The sequence below is a fragment of the Anoplophora glabripennis genome, unplaced genomic scaffold, assembly GCF_000390285.2.
Source record: "Anoplophora glabripennis isolate ALB-LARVAE unplaced genomic scaffold, Agla_2.0 scaffold772, whole genome shotgun sequence".
NCBI lineage: Eukaryota > Metazoa > Arthropoda > Insecta > Coleoptera > Cerambycidae > Anoplophora > Anoplophora glabripennis.
The window spans coordinates 139,383-153,484 of record NW_019416848.1 but is presented as its reverse complement, the minus strand read 5'-3'; the positions used below and the strand labels follow the sequence as shown (position 1 = coordinate 153,484).

General features: G+C 32.7%; 1 protein-coding gene across 2 annotated transcripts in view; it reads right to left on the bottom strand.

Annotated features, from left to right (window-relative positions):
• LOC108914444 (facilitated trehalose transporter Tret1-like) overlaps positions 1–12,113 on the bottom strand; it is a 48,930-nt gene extending 36,817 nt beyond the window's left edge. The window contains exon 1 of one of the 2 annotated variants that reach the window (XM_018720266.2): positions 11,993–12,113. The gene's annotated coding sequence lies outside the window, so the exon portion shown is untranslated. The remainder of the gene's footprint in view (positions 1–11,992) is intronic. The other variant, XM_018720268.2, reaches the window with a different exon arrangement.
• Positions 12,114–14,102: the final 1,989 nt, after the last annotated feature.

Here is a 14,102-nt window from a genome sequence, read left to right as displayed (position 1 = left end):
GGAATGACCCAGTTCCTCGTTCTTCCTAAATTGATGTTTACCCGGAAAATCCTTTCTTGGCGACGTTCAGCTATACCGATTTTTCTTTTATACTGTTGCAGACAGGTTAAATTACACATCCTTTTTTAAATACAGCCATTGTTTGTCTTAGTACAGTAGTCATTGTGCAAAAAATATTAGTGTACAGAAAAATACATACGTGGGCGTTACAAGAAATAACAGCAAATCGGCTACGTGTTACTTAAAGACTGAAGTTTGAGGTCTTGCGCTTTTCCATGCTTAGTTTCAAACACAAGCGTTTCTTTCTGATAAAAAGAACTCGAGTAACGCCTATACCAAGCCCTACTTTAGTTTCTACTTGCAATACAAATAGGTTAAACTAACGCTACGACTATGAAATGGTTTCACGTTAGAGAAATCATAGATATTTGCATTTAGTTTAGGATATATTGCAAAAACACGATGTCAAGCAAAGCAGCGCTGCCATCCTACACAATATTTTAATTTGCATTTGCAGTAGAGAAAAAATTAATAAACATTGCGACATTATTTTCTTTATAAACAGTATGATCGACGCAAATAGCTTTTGTTCAAACACGAGACAAATTCCACACTGTATGACACACACACGCACAACAGTTTGTAACATCCCGATAGCGCTATCAGTTTTTGCGGCAAACTTTCCAAGATATAATAGTACTATCTACCGCGACCGCAAATTTTGCCAATAAAGCAACATAGGCGTAAAGTATGATGCAATAACCGTCGCGAGACAGGTAATAGAAATCCAGATCGTTAACTAGTCCATGAAACTTGCACAAGATTCGCCTTGCAATCTTGTTAAAATTCATTCTGTTGGCACTCGAATTATTCTGGTCGAGGATTTGGTTTAAACAAGTTTTTCGGGTCGTCATACTCTCGAGTTGCAAGAGCAGATCCAGTTGCGAGGTTTGGCACGCGATATCCGTCAATAATGTATAAAATTAATAACAACAAAGTTCCGGTTATTTTCTGAACAGCCCTCGTATTTAATGAATCTCGCAAATTAACATTAATTTTTTAAAAACACTATACAGGGTGTTCCACTTAAGAGGGATTCTTCTGTGACTCTGTAACTGTAAAATTTATAAAAAAACTACATAATTTTGTTATTTTAAACGGAACACCCTGTACATTATTGCGTTTTCGAATTTCTTGATTTTCGAGATAATCACAATTTCAGCTTTCTAAATGAAGCTAGATAGCGCCTAAACCATAAAAGTTAGAAACCTGCAGTTTTCACAATTCGTTTTGGCATAAATTACTCTTAGTCCAGACGGTATCTGTTTCAAAAAGCCATATTTGGGTGAATCGTATATCCACGGAGATTTTTGGCTTTTTGGCTTTCAAATGTCACTAGAAATGAAAATTTTTCTATGCGTATAAAAAAACGTGGACTTATAATTTGGCGACACAATAAGCTAAAAAAATTCGAAAAATATCGTGTTTTTCTTCGTATTTAATTATGTATCTTTTCAAGAGTTGATTTTAGGCGAAAATGGAAGAGGATAAAAATGTTTACAATTAAATTTTTTACAAAACATGTTTAGGTACAAATCGAATGAATCAGGATTATTATGGTAAAAATCGAAAAAATCGCAAAAATGGGGTTAAAAAACAATACTTTTTAGGGAATTTTTTTTGGGGTAATTAAATTGGGTATAGGACCTTTATTCTTGGCACAAAAAAACTTCATGTTATGTAGAATTATCACACCAAATTTCATCAAAATCGGTTCGATAGATTTTGCATAATAATTTTGCAATCCAGATTTTGAAAAAAAAATTGCAAATTTTCAAAATTTTGCACAGCAAAAACCAAAGCCCTTAAATACTTGAAAATTTAATCACGTATAGAAGGGCTTTCAAACTTTTTTTGAAAAAACCGAATTCGTCAATTAGGAGAGCTCTGGCGCTTGTTTAAACGTTGGTCGAATTTTTGTACTTATAAACAATTAGAATAACTTTGTGAATATTCAGTCAAATCAAATTTTTTAAAGTAGGTTTTAAAAGTTATTGGAAAGACGCTTCTTTAAAAAAAAAACAAAATGATTGGTCAATTAGTTACGTAGTTATAGCCGATTCAATTTCGAGCAGGCCGAAGAGGCCGCGCTCTCTTCCCCCACCACCACCACCCGCACGATTTTATTGAATTTCTCGCTTGCATAAAAAACTTTAAACACGTTTTAAAGTAGGTTGCCAATGAAGAAAAGTATTGTAATCTTAGACCTGGTAAGTACTCGGAATACCAAAGATATTTTTCGAAAAATTAGCCCGGATGTGCCCAGTACATTTAGTGTAAATGACGGCTATAACTATGTAACTAATTATAATATAACACCCTGTAAAGCGAACAATCTTTACATGGCCCACATGACTCCAGGCAACTTTCATTAAAACCATTTTTTTATAAATTTTTACAGTTGCAGAGTTACAGAAAAATCCCTCTTAGGCGGAACACCCCGTAAACTTTTTAATTTATTTGATAAAAAACTGACCCACCTTGTAACGAACGTTCAAATAAAAACGTGGTCGAAGTTGGCTCTGACACATTGGACGTAGGGAGTAGCTTATAGCGACCAACTTAACCTCATTTCTCAACGAGCTGTATAGCAGCTGTCAGTTTCAATAACGTTAATGACTATATAACTTTATTTTAAAGAATAATCGTGATAACAATAACAAACAATTAAAGGAGCTGCGGAAAGTGTCCCCCTCCTTGTTATAACAATAAATTAAAGCAGCTGCTGAAAGTGTCTCCCTCCTTGTTCCAAGCACTTTTCACACCTGTTCCTCACATTTTCTAAGATGCTCGGGGTATTGTTAATTTCTCGAATCTTGTTTATAAGTCGAGCCTGCAGATGGTTTAAATCAGGAATAGGCAGTTCAAAAATAGTGTTTTTAAGGTAAGGCCACAAAAAGAAATCACACGGCGTAATATCACATGACCTCGGTGGAAATTCATGTTCAGCATTGAGACTTATTAGTCGATTTTGGAAAACTTCCCTCAATATATTCATCGTCTCGCCTGCCGTATGTGCCCTTGCGCCATCTTGTTGAAAGTAAAAGTTTGTCATTTCGTTTTCTTCCAGCTGGTTAACAAAAGGAGCGATAATTTATTCTCTATACCTTTGCGCAGTAAGAGTACCATTAAAAAAAATAGGTCCATAAATCCTCCTTCGATTGAGAGCACACCAAACTCCAATTTTTGAACGTGTAGAGGGCCCTCCACAAAAAAGTTATCTGGTTTTTCAGAAGACCACATTCTCATATTCTGTGAGTTTACGTAACCACTTAAATGCAACCAGGCTTCATCAGAAAAAAAGGTGATATTATGAAGTTCACCGTAGTTGTTTAAAAACCATTCACAAAATACAGCCCGTCGCGGAAAATCAACTTCATGAAGTTCTTGCTGACAAGTTAAACGATAGAACGCAAATCTTTTTTTAACACTGTGTGGCAGGTACCGACTGATACTCCCACCATTTGTGATAAAACACGTACATAAGTTCTTGGCGAATTTTCCATTATTTGTTGGACATTTTCTTTTAATTCTTCAGTCCGCTTTTTAGGTCGGCCGCTTCCTTCTTTTCTTGTTACACTGCCCGTTTCACAAAAAACATTAACACAACGCTGAACTGAACTTTGAAAAATTTTGTACACAACAACGCCGGGAAATTGATTTTGAAATTCTATGAAACATTCCTCAATAGAATACTTCCATATTCCATCAATCTTGCGTCCATTTCTAAAGTAGGACTCTATGATAAACACTTTTTGTTCTTGAGAAAACACCATTTTAAACGCTTTTTAAAACGGAAATATTCAAATTGATAGCGGCGATATAGCGCTTTGACAGATGACGTTTAAGTTCATTTGCTATACGCTACGCCCTACGTCCAAATTTTCAGAACCAACTTGACCACGTTTTTATTTGAACGCTCGTTATATTAGCGCAAAGTGTGTGTAAAAACAAGGACGATTGCGCAACGAAAAATTACGTGTCACCTGCATCTCTAACAAAACGCATGTCGCAAAATATTAAAATCGAAGTTACTTTTCCAAGCACCCTCGTATAAACCCGATTGGAAATATTACAAGCCCAATTGATGTCACAATCGTCATGCAGTATCAATAACAAATATTTATTGTTGTTTCATTTATTTTCGCCAGATTTAACCATGTCTATGTCGTAAAAGAAAATAATTGGGCACCATGTCATCTCCGTTCGGACAAATAAGAAAGGTCATTCGAGACGTTTGATATTAATTTCTCGCGAAAACGATTCTTAACTATTCGCGAGTTAATAAGCAATCATTTTTAAATTTTTTTGCCGGTATTTTAAACACTGTTTACTGCCGCAACTACTTCAACTTGTTAACTAGTATCTATAGAGGTGACTTAACATTTTTAAATATTAACGTAAATAAAAATGATTGCCGACATTGAATTATTATTGTATTATCAAACGTGTCATCGTGAAAACGATAATATGTTTATAATACACTCAAAACTTTTTAAGTGCAAATCATTGTACCAATATTAAATTGCGATTTTATCATGGAATTTGGTGATATTTCTCGCCTTTTGTGGGCTAAAATTCCTCTTTCGCGTTTATTTCAGATAGAAAAGAAAAAACGTACTTACAGATTTAATCAATGTTTTAATATTTCAAAGAGAAGAAAGAAAAACAACTTTCCCTTCGAAAACGCAGACGAAAGCGCCAAAGTCGATCTGCCAAATTCACTTTCGCTTTTAATTATTTAACAAGTACGTTTCTAGGCAAAATCCAGCAACACAGTAAGCAGTTCAATTGATATACGACCTATTAATTACCTACCAGCCAGATGTCATTCACCTTGGCTAAAAATAGTCGATACTAGCGAGCCGTAAACCAATAGTTTTTAACGAAATTCAACACAATCTAACGATAACATTAGAATAACCCTCCAGATGCGACACTTACGTAAGGGAAAATCACAGTATTTGTTGTTAATTTATCTTGAAATTAATAAATTTTAGTTCTTTAGTAAGTTGTGTTCGAATTATGGTTTCCATTTATTATCGCATCGAAGCCACAATAAACTATTTGGCCACGAATGATCCGCACTAAATTGCTACGTTTTGTTCACCAAAGTGGGGAATATTTTTCTGTAGTTAAGTAGATCCAAGTGAGAGACTGTAGTCAGATTAGTAAATGTTCCTTTTTAGGTGCAAATCAATATTTGTCGCTCTTTTTCTAACACTGATTTAATGCCATGCTATTAAAGCTCAAACTGATCATGGCACTGTATTCACGAATATTCTAATTTTCATTTCATCTTCAGTGTAAATCGCCAAAGGCATTATAGTCATTCAATAGGTAGAAGAGCTTACAAAAAATACCACCTGGAAACAAGAAATATGGTGATACAGGAAAAAAATTCTAAGAAAGATGGTGTTTTTTTCCTGTGGCGCATAAACGGCGAAGTTAACCTAAAAAATTCTTAAAAGTTAAAAAAAACGGTTTTCGCTAATAAAAAAAAACTTCCAATCGAAAAAAGTTAAATGAGAAAGTTGTAGCTATTAAAAATACCTATCGATTCGTATTTTTAAATATATGGATTGCTATATTACTTTTCGAGATATGTATATCGAAAAAACCGTCAAAAATCGACTTTTCTTGTTTTTGCTGTATCTCTTGCATATTTTGAAACTTGTTACTTGTTGCAACTGTAGCTCTCGGCAAGCAAAAAAGTTCCTTTTTTTAATCAAAAAATATTAAAAATTTTCAAAAATAATCACCATATTTTTGTTTCCAGATGGTATTTTTTGTTAATTTAACATTAATCCGGGACATATTGCTTGAACTATTACAATTTATTTACAAAACTATGGAAATTCTTTGTGAAAATTTAATCGATGGAAGAAATCAAACTTTTGAAGAAAATTTCGATAGTGAAAAATAGTTTAAACAGTAAAAAATTATAAATAGGTACTGTATCTTGTAACAAAGTATAGGCTAGTCACAAAAATTAAAGGATTACTTTAATTTTAATTACTTTAAAAACACATTTAAGGAGACTTAGTGAGATTTAAAGATGCACTTTTCTTAGTGTACACCACATTAGTAAAAAAATACGCCAAATCCGTTTATTTCTATTGACACCTTCCAAATAACAACATTGCTGATCAGTTAAGGCATATTTTCAAACATTTTCCGATTTTCCACGTTATTTGCGATTTTTCCCTTATCGAGGAGAGAAAAATACAGATTTATTAAACAATAAACACGCTAAATATAGTTTCCCACGTGCGGACAGATAAAACGATATCTATAAAAGCTTCAAATCAATTTAATTCTATTCTATTATCGGGTATGGCCCAAAACAAAAAAAAAAAACAATCAGCAAAATTGCATTACAACAAACAGCCTTGTCAAACAATCTGCTTGTGCTGCAATAAATTGCAGGTTTTATCAAACAAATCAATATCAAAATAACTAACACCAGAAATAATATACAGGGTGTTCCCTTTTTAAACGTACTATAACAGTCGATAGAGGAATTTATTTTGAACAAAAAAGTTCATGTGAACATAGGTCGTAAATCGCTTGCTAACCGATTGTCGAATTTAATTACTTTTTTTAACTGTTTTCGGATTTCAGATATCTAAAAAATGGTAAGTACCAACGAAACCAAATTGGGTATGTCTTTTGGAGACTGACGTCCTTTATATACAGGGTGTTCCTAAATAAGTATCGCAACGGAAAACTGTAAATTCCTCTTGAAAAAAGAAACATTATTTTCCTCTTCCATTTTTCTCTCCGGGCTTTCATTTTCGAGATACACGGTGTCAAAACTTTAATTTTTTTTTAGTTTTTCGCCAATATCTTGGGAATCGTTTGAACTACAGGACCGAGTTTTTGTACACACATTACCACTATTACACAATAAGAGTTCTCTTGGTTCATTGCTCTAAAGTCAACCGTTTTCAAGAAAAATGACTTTATGAACAAAAGCAAACATTTTGCTAACGTTTTGAAAATCTTTTGTAATTCAAAAAATAGGTAGTAATAATTAATAATTTTAACGAAATTTAACAACAGATAGGATTTTAACTTTTTTTTATCAATTTACAGAAACTGTTCAAAATTACGTCCGTTGGCTTGAATGCACGCATTACATCTTCTAATCATGTTTCTTTCTGCCGCTGCGGTTTCACCTTTATCGGTCAACTTTTCGATAGTATTGACATGGATTTCATAAACGATGCATTTCGTTCTCCGGATGTTCTGTTCAGTTACTTGCACTTGCAAAATGTTCAAAACGCAAAATGCAAAATGCAAAAAATTTTCGAAACGTTAGCAAAATGTTTGCTTTTGTTCATAAAAAGGCATTTTTCTTGAAAACGGTTGACTTTAGAGCAATGAACCAAGAGAACTCTTATTGTGTAAAATTCATTGGCGCTTTAGAATTTGCTGTCAAAAGTCAATTTTTCCAGTGGCGTAAAATTTAAGGGGGAAAAACCCTTACGATACCTTAAAATCTCCACCACTGGCACGTCCAATGAATTCGAGAAGGGTGCGAAAAAGTAGCTACTAATAGTGGTAATGTGTGTACAAAAGCTCAGTCCTGTAGTGCAAACGATTCCTAAGATATTGGCGAAAAACTAAAAAAAAAATTAGTTTTGACACCGTGTATCTCGAAAACGAAAGCTCGGAGAGAAAAATGGAAGAGGAAAATAATGTTTCTTTTTTCAAGAGGAATTTACAGTTTTCCCTTTCGGTGCGCATAAGAATCACAAAAAATGTTAATTGAACTGAAAAATTTTTATACTATTAAGTATTGCATCTACAAAGATAAATTTGCTATGGTGTTATTTATTCGAAAACAGACATTTAAAAACAAACTGTAACCGCAAAAGTATAGTAGTAAGCAGAAATTAACAGGTGTACAAATTGGTCCTTCTGTTCGACATATTACTGGCATTTACGCAATAATGACCTTGAGTTTGATAAATACACTGGCGTGATATGGGCGTAATCGATGGTGCAGAATTTTGAATGCGTTATATTAGTCCCTCCCTTATATTTATTGGAGAAGAGTATGCCTGTTGTTCCAGGCAAAATAATCAAGGGGATTAATGTCGGGTTACCTTTGAAGTCACGATACAAGACCTCCACTGCCTGTCCATGTTACTTACAATGTGATAATAGTACTGACAGTACTCTGTCTGAATCAACCAAACTTTTATGTAATTTTATGTGCACCAAAAGCAAAGCATCACTCACTCATACTCGAAAACATGGATTGTTCAGGCATCAGGGTGTCGCTAGATACGTATAGAATAAATTGATCGATGCGAAGCTTCAGATCCGAGGCAAACATGTACATGTTATTGTACAATGAGGCAGATATTGTGAAGTAGCTGATGCTTCGCTACACCATTAGTAAAAATAGCAACTATTAAAAACTTTAGATATTACGAAAAAACGATAAAAAACAATTAAAATTCGACAACTTTTCTAGTCCTCTGACAATTGTTAAAGTTAGTACGTTTGAAAATTAAACACCCTGTATAAATATTACCGCAAAATGGTGTGAACAATTTAAAAGTAATCTTGAAATTATTGACGATTTTGAAATAGAAATAACCGAAAAAGAGAAAACAAACAAATTTTGGCTGCATTGTGACTGACATTTGAGTATTTTTACGGAAAATTTCACTTGGAAACTCTCACAAGTCTAAATTTAAATTTGAGAACTATCCAAAAACGACACCTACCCAAAAAAAATAATGACCGATTTCCTAAATTTACATTGAATCACCGTAGAAAAAAGTTGTCTAAACTACGAAACTTTCACATCTAAGTGATCATTGTAAAGGAGAACGGTTATTTTTTCTAAAAAAAAATAACTGGATAAATAGATCTCGCTGTGTTCTCTTTTGTAAAGTTAACAGTTATTTAAGATGAACTTTTTAAGAGCATCTCCGCAAAAAACTTGACACTAATTTGATAAATATTGAGTACAATTCGTTGATGACCTGGTCGAGCGAATGTTACACTGAGGGATATATCATTTACGGACTATCTTAGCGAAACTTTTTTATCAGCCGATTTCTCTCAGTGTAATTAGAGAAAAAATGAATAAAAGGTGATGAAATACAAGCGCATCCTTCGTAAATGGCCTTCTAAGTCGTTAATTAATTGTTGCTATGGAAAAAACGCATATCTAAATAATTTTACAATTAGTAACCCATATCCTTATCGTAACCGTAAATATACGTTATGTAAAAGTGCATGTATTACGTTTAAATTGTAGAAAAAAGATAAATGAGGACTGCGGCAAGTGTTACGAGTATTTTTTAAATTAAAATCGTTTTCATTGCACTCTTGACACTACGAAAATACAAGACACTTAACACTAGTGCTATAAAATGTCAATGGACAAAATTTAGTTCTATGAAATATCAACCAAAATTTCATTAGTTGTTGCAAATAATTTGCAAATTTTCAAAATTTTGCAAAGCAAAAACCAAGGCCCTTAGATACTTGAAAATTTCGACATATTTTGAAAATAATTGTTGTTTAAACAATTTTAGAATATTTAAATAAATTTGTTTTTTATTTTTGATAAACAGTATATAAGTTTATGCATTTACCTTTGATACCATAAAAAAATAAAGTTGATAATTAAAGGAAGTTTAAAGATAAATAATTATCGGACTGTTAAAAGACCAATAATAATTATTAACGATAGGCAGTTGAAAATACGCTATCGATCTAAAAAAAAAAAAAATATCGAAATCGGACCTCTAGAAGCTGATATATTAAAAATTTTTAAGCGCGTCACGGTTTTGAACTCGCCTATTCAATTTCGAGCAGGCCAAAGCGGCCGCGCTCTCTACTTCCCTCACCACTAGGGTTTCTGGTCGAGACTTCTCGAAGCGAGAATTCCCGGGAAATCTGGCCTTACTCGAGCCGAGAAGTGTCGAAAAATCGAGAAATTTAAAAATCACGCACGTCTTAAGTTCTTGACTGGAGTTCGTTTCGTTCATGCGTTCAATTCGTTTCTCGATAAACTGAGCGGTTAAAGTGGTTTCTCGACTAGCTCATTGTTTTGTTAATTAAAGGATTGTGATTATAAGCGATAAATTAATAGGAAGAACGCTTCTGTATCTTTAAATTAAAGCTTGTTTTTTTTTAAGATTCCTTCGGTTAAATTCCTTATTTACTATTTGTTTAATTAAAAGACTGCATGATTAATGATTATTAATAATTATTGGAAGAAAGCTACGATTCAAAAATATTGAAATAAACATAAGTATATTGAGTGTTTAATAAAAAAACAAGTTAAAGGTTTTTAAGAAGGAGATACTCAAAGTTTAATTTAGTTTTGTTAGTAGAAGTAGAAACATAAGTAATTAATAAAAATACTTAATAAATAATAAATGTTAATGATGATTGTTAAGTATAATAGCATGTTTATATTTCGTATTACAATACCAAAATTATGACTGTTTTAGAAGTTTCTCGAGAATTCGAGAATTCCCGGGAATTCCTAGTCGACAATTCTCGAGCCCCGAGAAAAAAAGTAGGCCGAGAAATCAGAAACCCTACTCACCACCACCACCCGTACGATTTTCTTGAATTTCTCGCTTGCATAAATAACTTTAAACGCGTTTTAGATTGACCAATCGTTTTGTTTTTTTTTTTTAAAGAAGCGTCTCCAATAACTTCTAAAACCTGCTTTAAAAAATTTGATTTGATTGAATATTCACAAAGTTATTCTAATTATTTACAAGTACAAAAATTCGACCAATTTTTAAACAAGCACCAGAGCTCTCCTAATTGACGGATTCGAATTTTTCAAAAAGCGTTTGAAAGCTCGACAGCCCTTCTATACGTGATTAAATTTTCAAGTATCTAAGGGCCTTGGTTTTTGCTGTGCAAATTTTGAAAATTTGTAATTTTTTGCAAAATTATTATGCAAAATATATCTAACCGATTTTGATGAAATTTGGTGTGATGATTCTACTTAACATGAACTTTTCTTGAGCCAAGTATGAAGGTCCTATAGCCAACTTAAAGACCCCAAAAAAAATCCCTAAAAAGTAATGTTTTTTAACCCCATTTTTGGCGATTTTTTCGATTTTTACAATAATAATCATGATTCATTCGATTTGTAACTAGTCATATTTTGTAAAATTTAATTACAAACATTTTTTTCCTTTTCCATTTTCGCCTAAAATCAACTCTTGAAAAGATACATAATTAAATAGGAAGAAATATATGACATTTTTCGAATTTTTTTAACATGTGCCACCAAAAGTTAAGCCCATATTTCCTGTATGAGCATAGAAAAATTTTCATTTCTAGTGATATTTGAAAGCCAAAAAGCCAAAAATCTCCGTGGATTTACGATTCACCCAAACCAAAACAGATACCGCCTAGTCTAATATGATGTTCATATGTTTAAATTAAAATCAGATTTGTATCGTACACTACTGAAAATTCCTTTAACGCTAGTGCCCAAAAAACACTACACACTAGTGTCACAAAGTGTAAACGTAGTAAAATCCAAACTTTCAGCTATTACATCATTTTTTTCTAAGTTTTACAAGACCTAGATAATTATTATCGTCATTCCCATCATTATTCTCCCTTTTTTTTGTATGACGAGAAAGCTTGTTTTAGTTGATCTACATTCGCAACTTAAAGTTCGGTACACTTTTTTTTTCATAGCTGTACGTCTCTTTGCCCACGTGTCCAAAGCATGAAGACCACCACGACTCGAGTTACCAAACACCATAAAATGCCGACTTCCCGACTTCGCCGTTTCGCTCCGCATGTATTATGCAGCCACTAGATCAAAGCAAGCCGTCGTCGTACCGCGGGGCGAGCAATAACGAAATAAAATCAATAAAAACCAACTAGAAATCTAAAACACGATACAACTGCGGGTACTTACATGGGCCCAGAAGTTCACAATTTGCTCATAATAACCGTTCATCGACGTAGGGAAGAACCTTACCGAGCACACACCGCGAGAAACAGCTAACAAATGAATCGCTGCGAACTCCGGATCCGTAACGTTGGCGTCGCCGAGTCAATCAGCTGTTTTGTGTTGTGTTTGGGGGCTGGTGGAAAAGAAGACTGGAGGTGGGTGCGGGAGACGTCGAGCAAAGCCGGCGTTTCGATCTAGAACATCCTGTACACGGTTCTGATAAGTTTACGTCGGAATTGTTTTGATTGAAAATGTACTTACTTGGTACGTCTGGTCGGAAAGCATTCTTCGATGATTGGAGTGTTGTGTAATACGAAGGTATTGACTCTTTATTTTAAAGATATTAAGTTCAATTCAAATAAATTAAAACAATATTCAATTTCTTGTTATCCTCTCTTTGCTATCCTATCGTTTAAATTTATAATCCAGGCTATAGAACATTCCAGGCGTTTGTATCTGAAGTAATCTATTTTGTTGTACAGAAAAATCCCAAATATTATGTAGAATAAGAATACGAGTTTGCTTATTCAGGGGAACAACAAACATATAAAAATTTCGATATATTTCTCTGTAACATTGAAAGTAAGCCCTAAATAAAAAAAGCCATTCTTCATATTTTGTTTATTTGACAATTTTCTATAAAGTTACAATAACTGCGAATAAAAAAAGTTGAATTTTACATTAACAATGGGCGAAAATAGTAGAAAATCATATGTATATCAGGAATAATTTTTAAAATAAGTAACTACCTATGTATAAATATTTATGAAACTTTCTGAACAACTAGTAAAACATATTAGACTAGGCAGTATCTGTTTTGGTTTGGGTGAATCGTATATCCACGGAGATTTTTGGCTGTTTGGCTTTCAAATATCACTAGAAATGATAATTTTTCTATTCGCATAAAAAAAACGTGGGCTTAACTTTTGGCGGCACAATATGTTTAAAAAATTCGAAATATGTCTTAATTTTCTTCCTATTTAATTATGTATCTTTTTAAGAGTTGATTTTAGGCGAAAATGGAAGAGGAAAAAAATGTTTCTAATTAAATTTTACAAAATATGACTAGTTACAAATCGAATAAATCATGATTATTATTGTAAAAATCGCAAAAATCGTCAAAAATGGGGTTAAAAAACATTACTTTTTAGGGAATTTTTTTGGGGTCTTTAAGTTGGGTATAGGACCTTCATACTTGGCTCAAGAAAACTTCATGTTATGAAGAATCATCACACCAAATTTCATCAAAATCGGTTAGATAGATTTTGTATAATAATTTTGCAATCCAGATTTTGAAAAAAAAATTGCAAATTTTCAAATTTGTACACAGCAAAAACCAAGGCCCTTAGATACTTGAAAATTTAATCACGTATATAGAAGGGCTCTCAAGCTTTCAAACAGTTTTTGAAAAATTCCAATCCGTCAATTAGAAGAGCTATGGCGCTTGTTTAAACATTGGTCGAACTTTTGTACTTATAGACAATTAGAATAACTTTGTGAATAGGTATTCAATCAAATCAAATTTTTTAAAGCAGGTTTTAAAAGTTATTGGAAAGACGCTTCTTTAAAAAAAAAACAAAATGATTGGTCAATTAGTTACGTAGTTATAGCCGATCAAAGTTAACCGTCATTTACACTAAATGTACTGGGACATCCGGGCTAATTTTTCGAAAAATACCTTTGGTATTCCGATAGGGTTTCTGATTTCTCGGCCTACTTTTTTTCTCGGGACTCGAGAATTCTCGATTAGGAATTCCCGGGAATTCTTGAATTCTCGAGAAATTTCTAAAATTTAAAAGTCATAATTTTGGTATTGCAATGCGAAATATAAACATGCTATTATACTTAACAATCATCATTAACATTTATTATTTATTCAATATTTTTAATTAATTAATTAATGTTTCTACTTCTACTAACAAAACTAAATTAAACTTTGAGCTTCTTAAAAACCTTTAACTTGTTTTTTTATTAAACACTTTCAATATACTTATGTTTATTTCAATGTTTTTGAATCGTAGCTATCTTCCAATAATTATTAATAATCATTAATAATGCAGTCTTTTAATTAAAC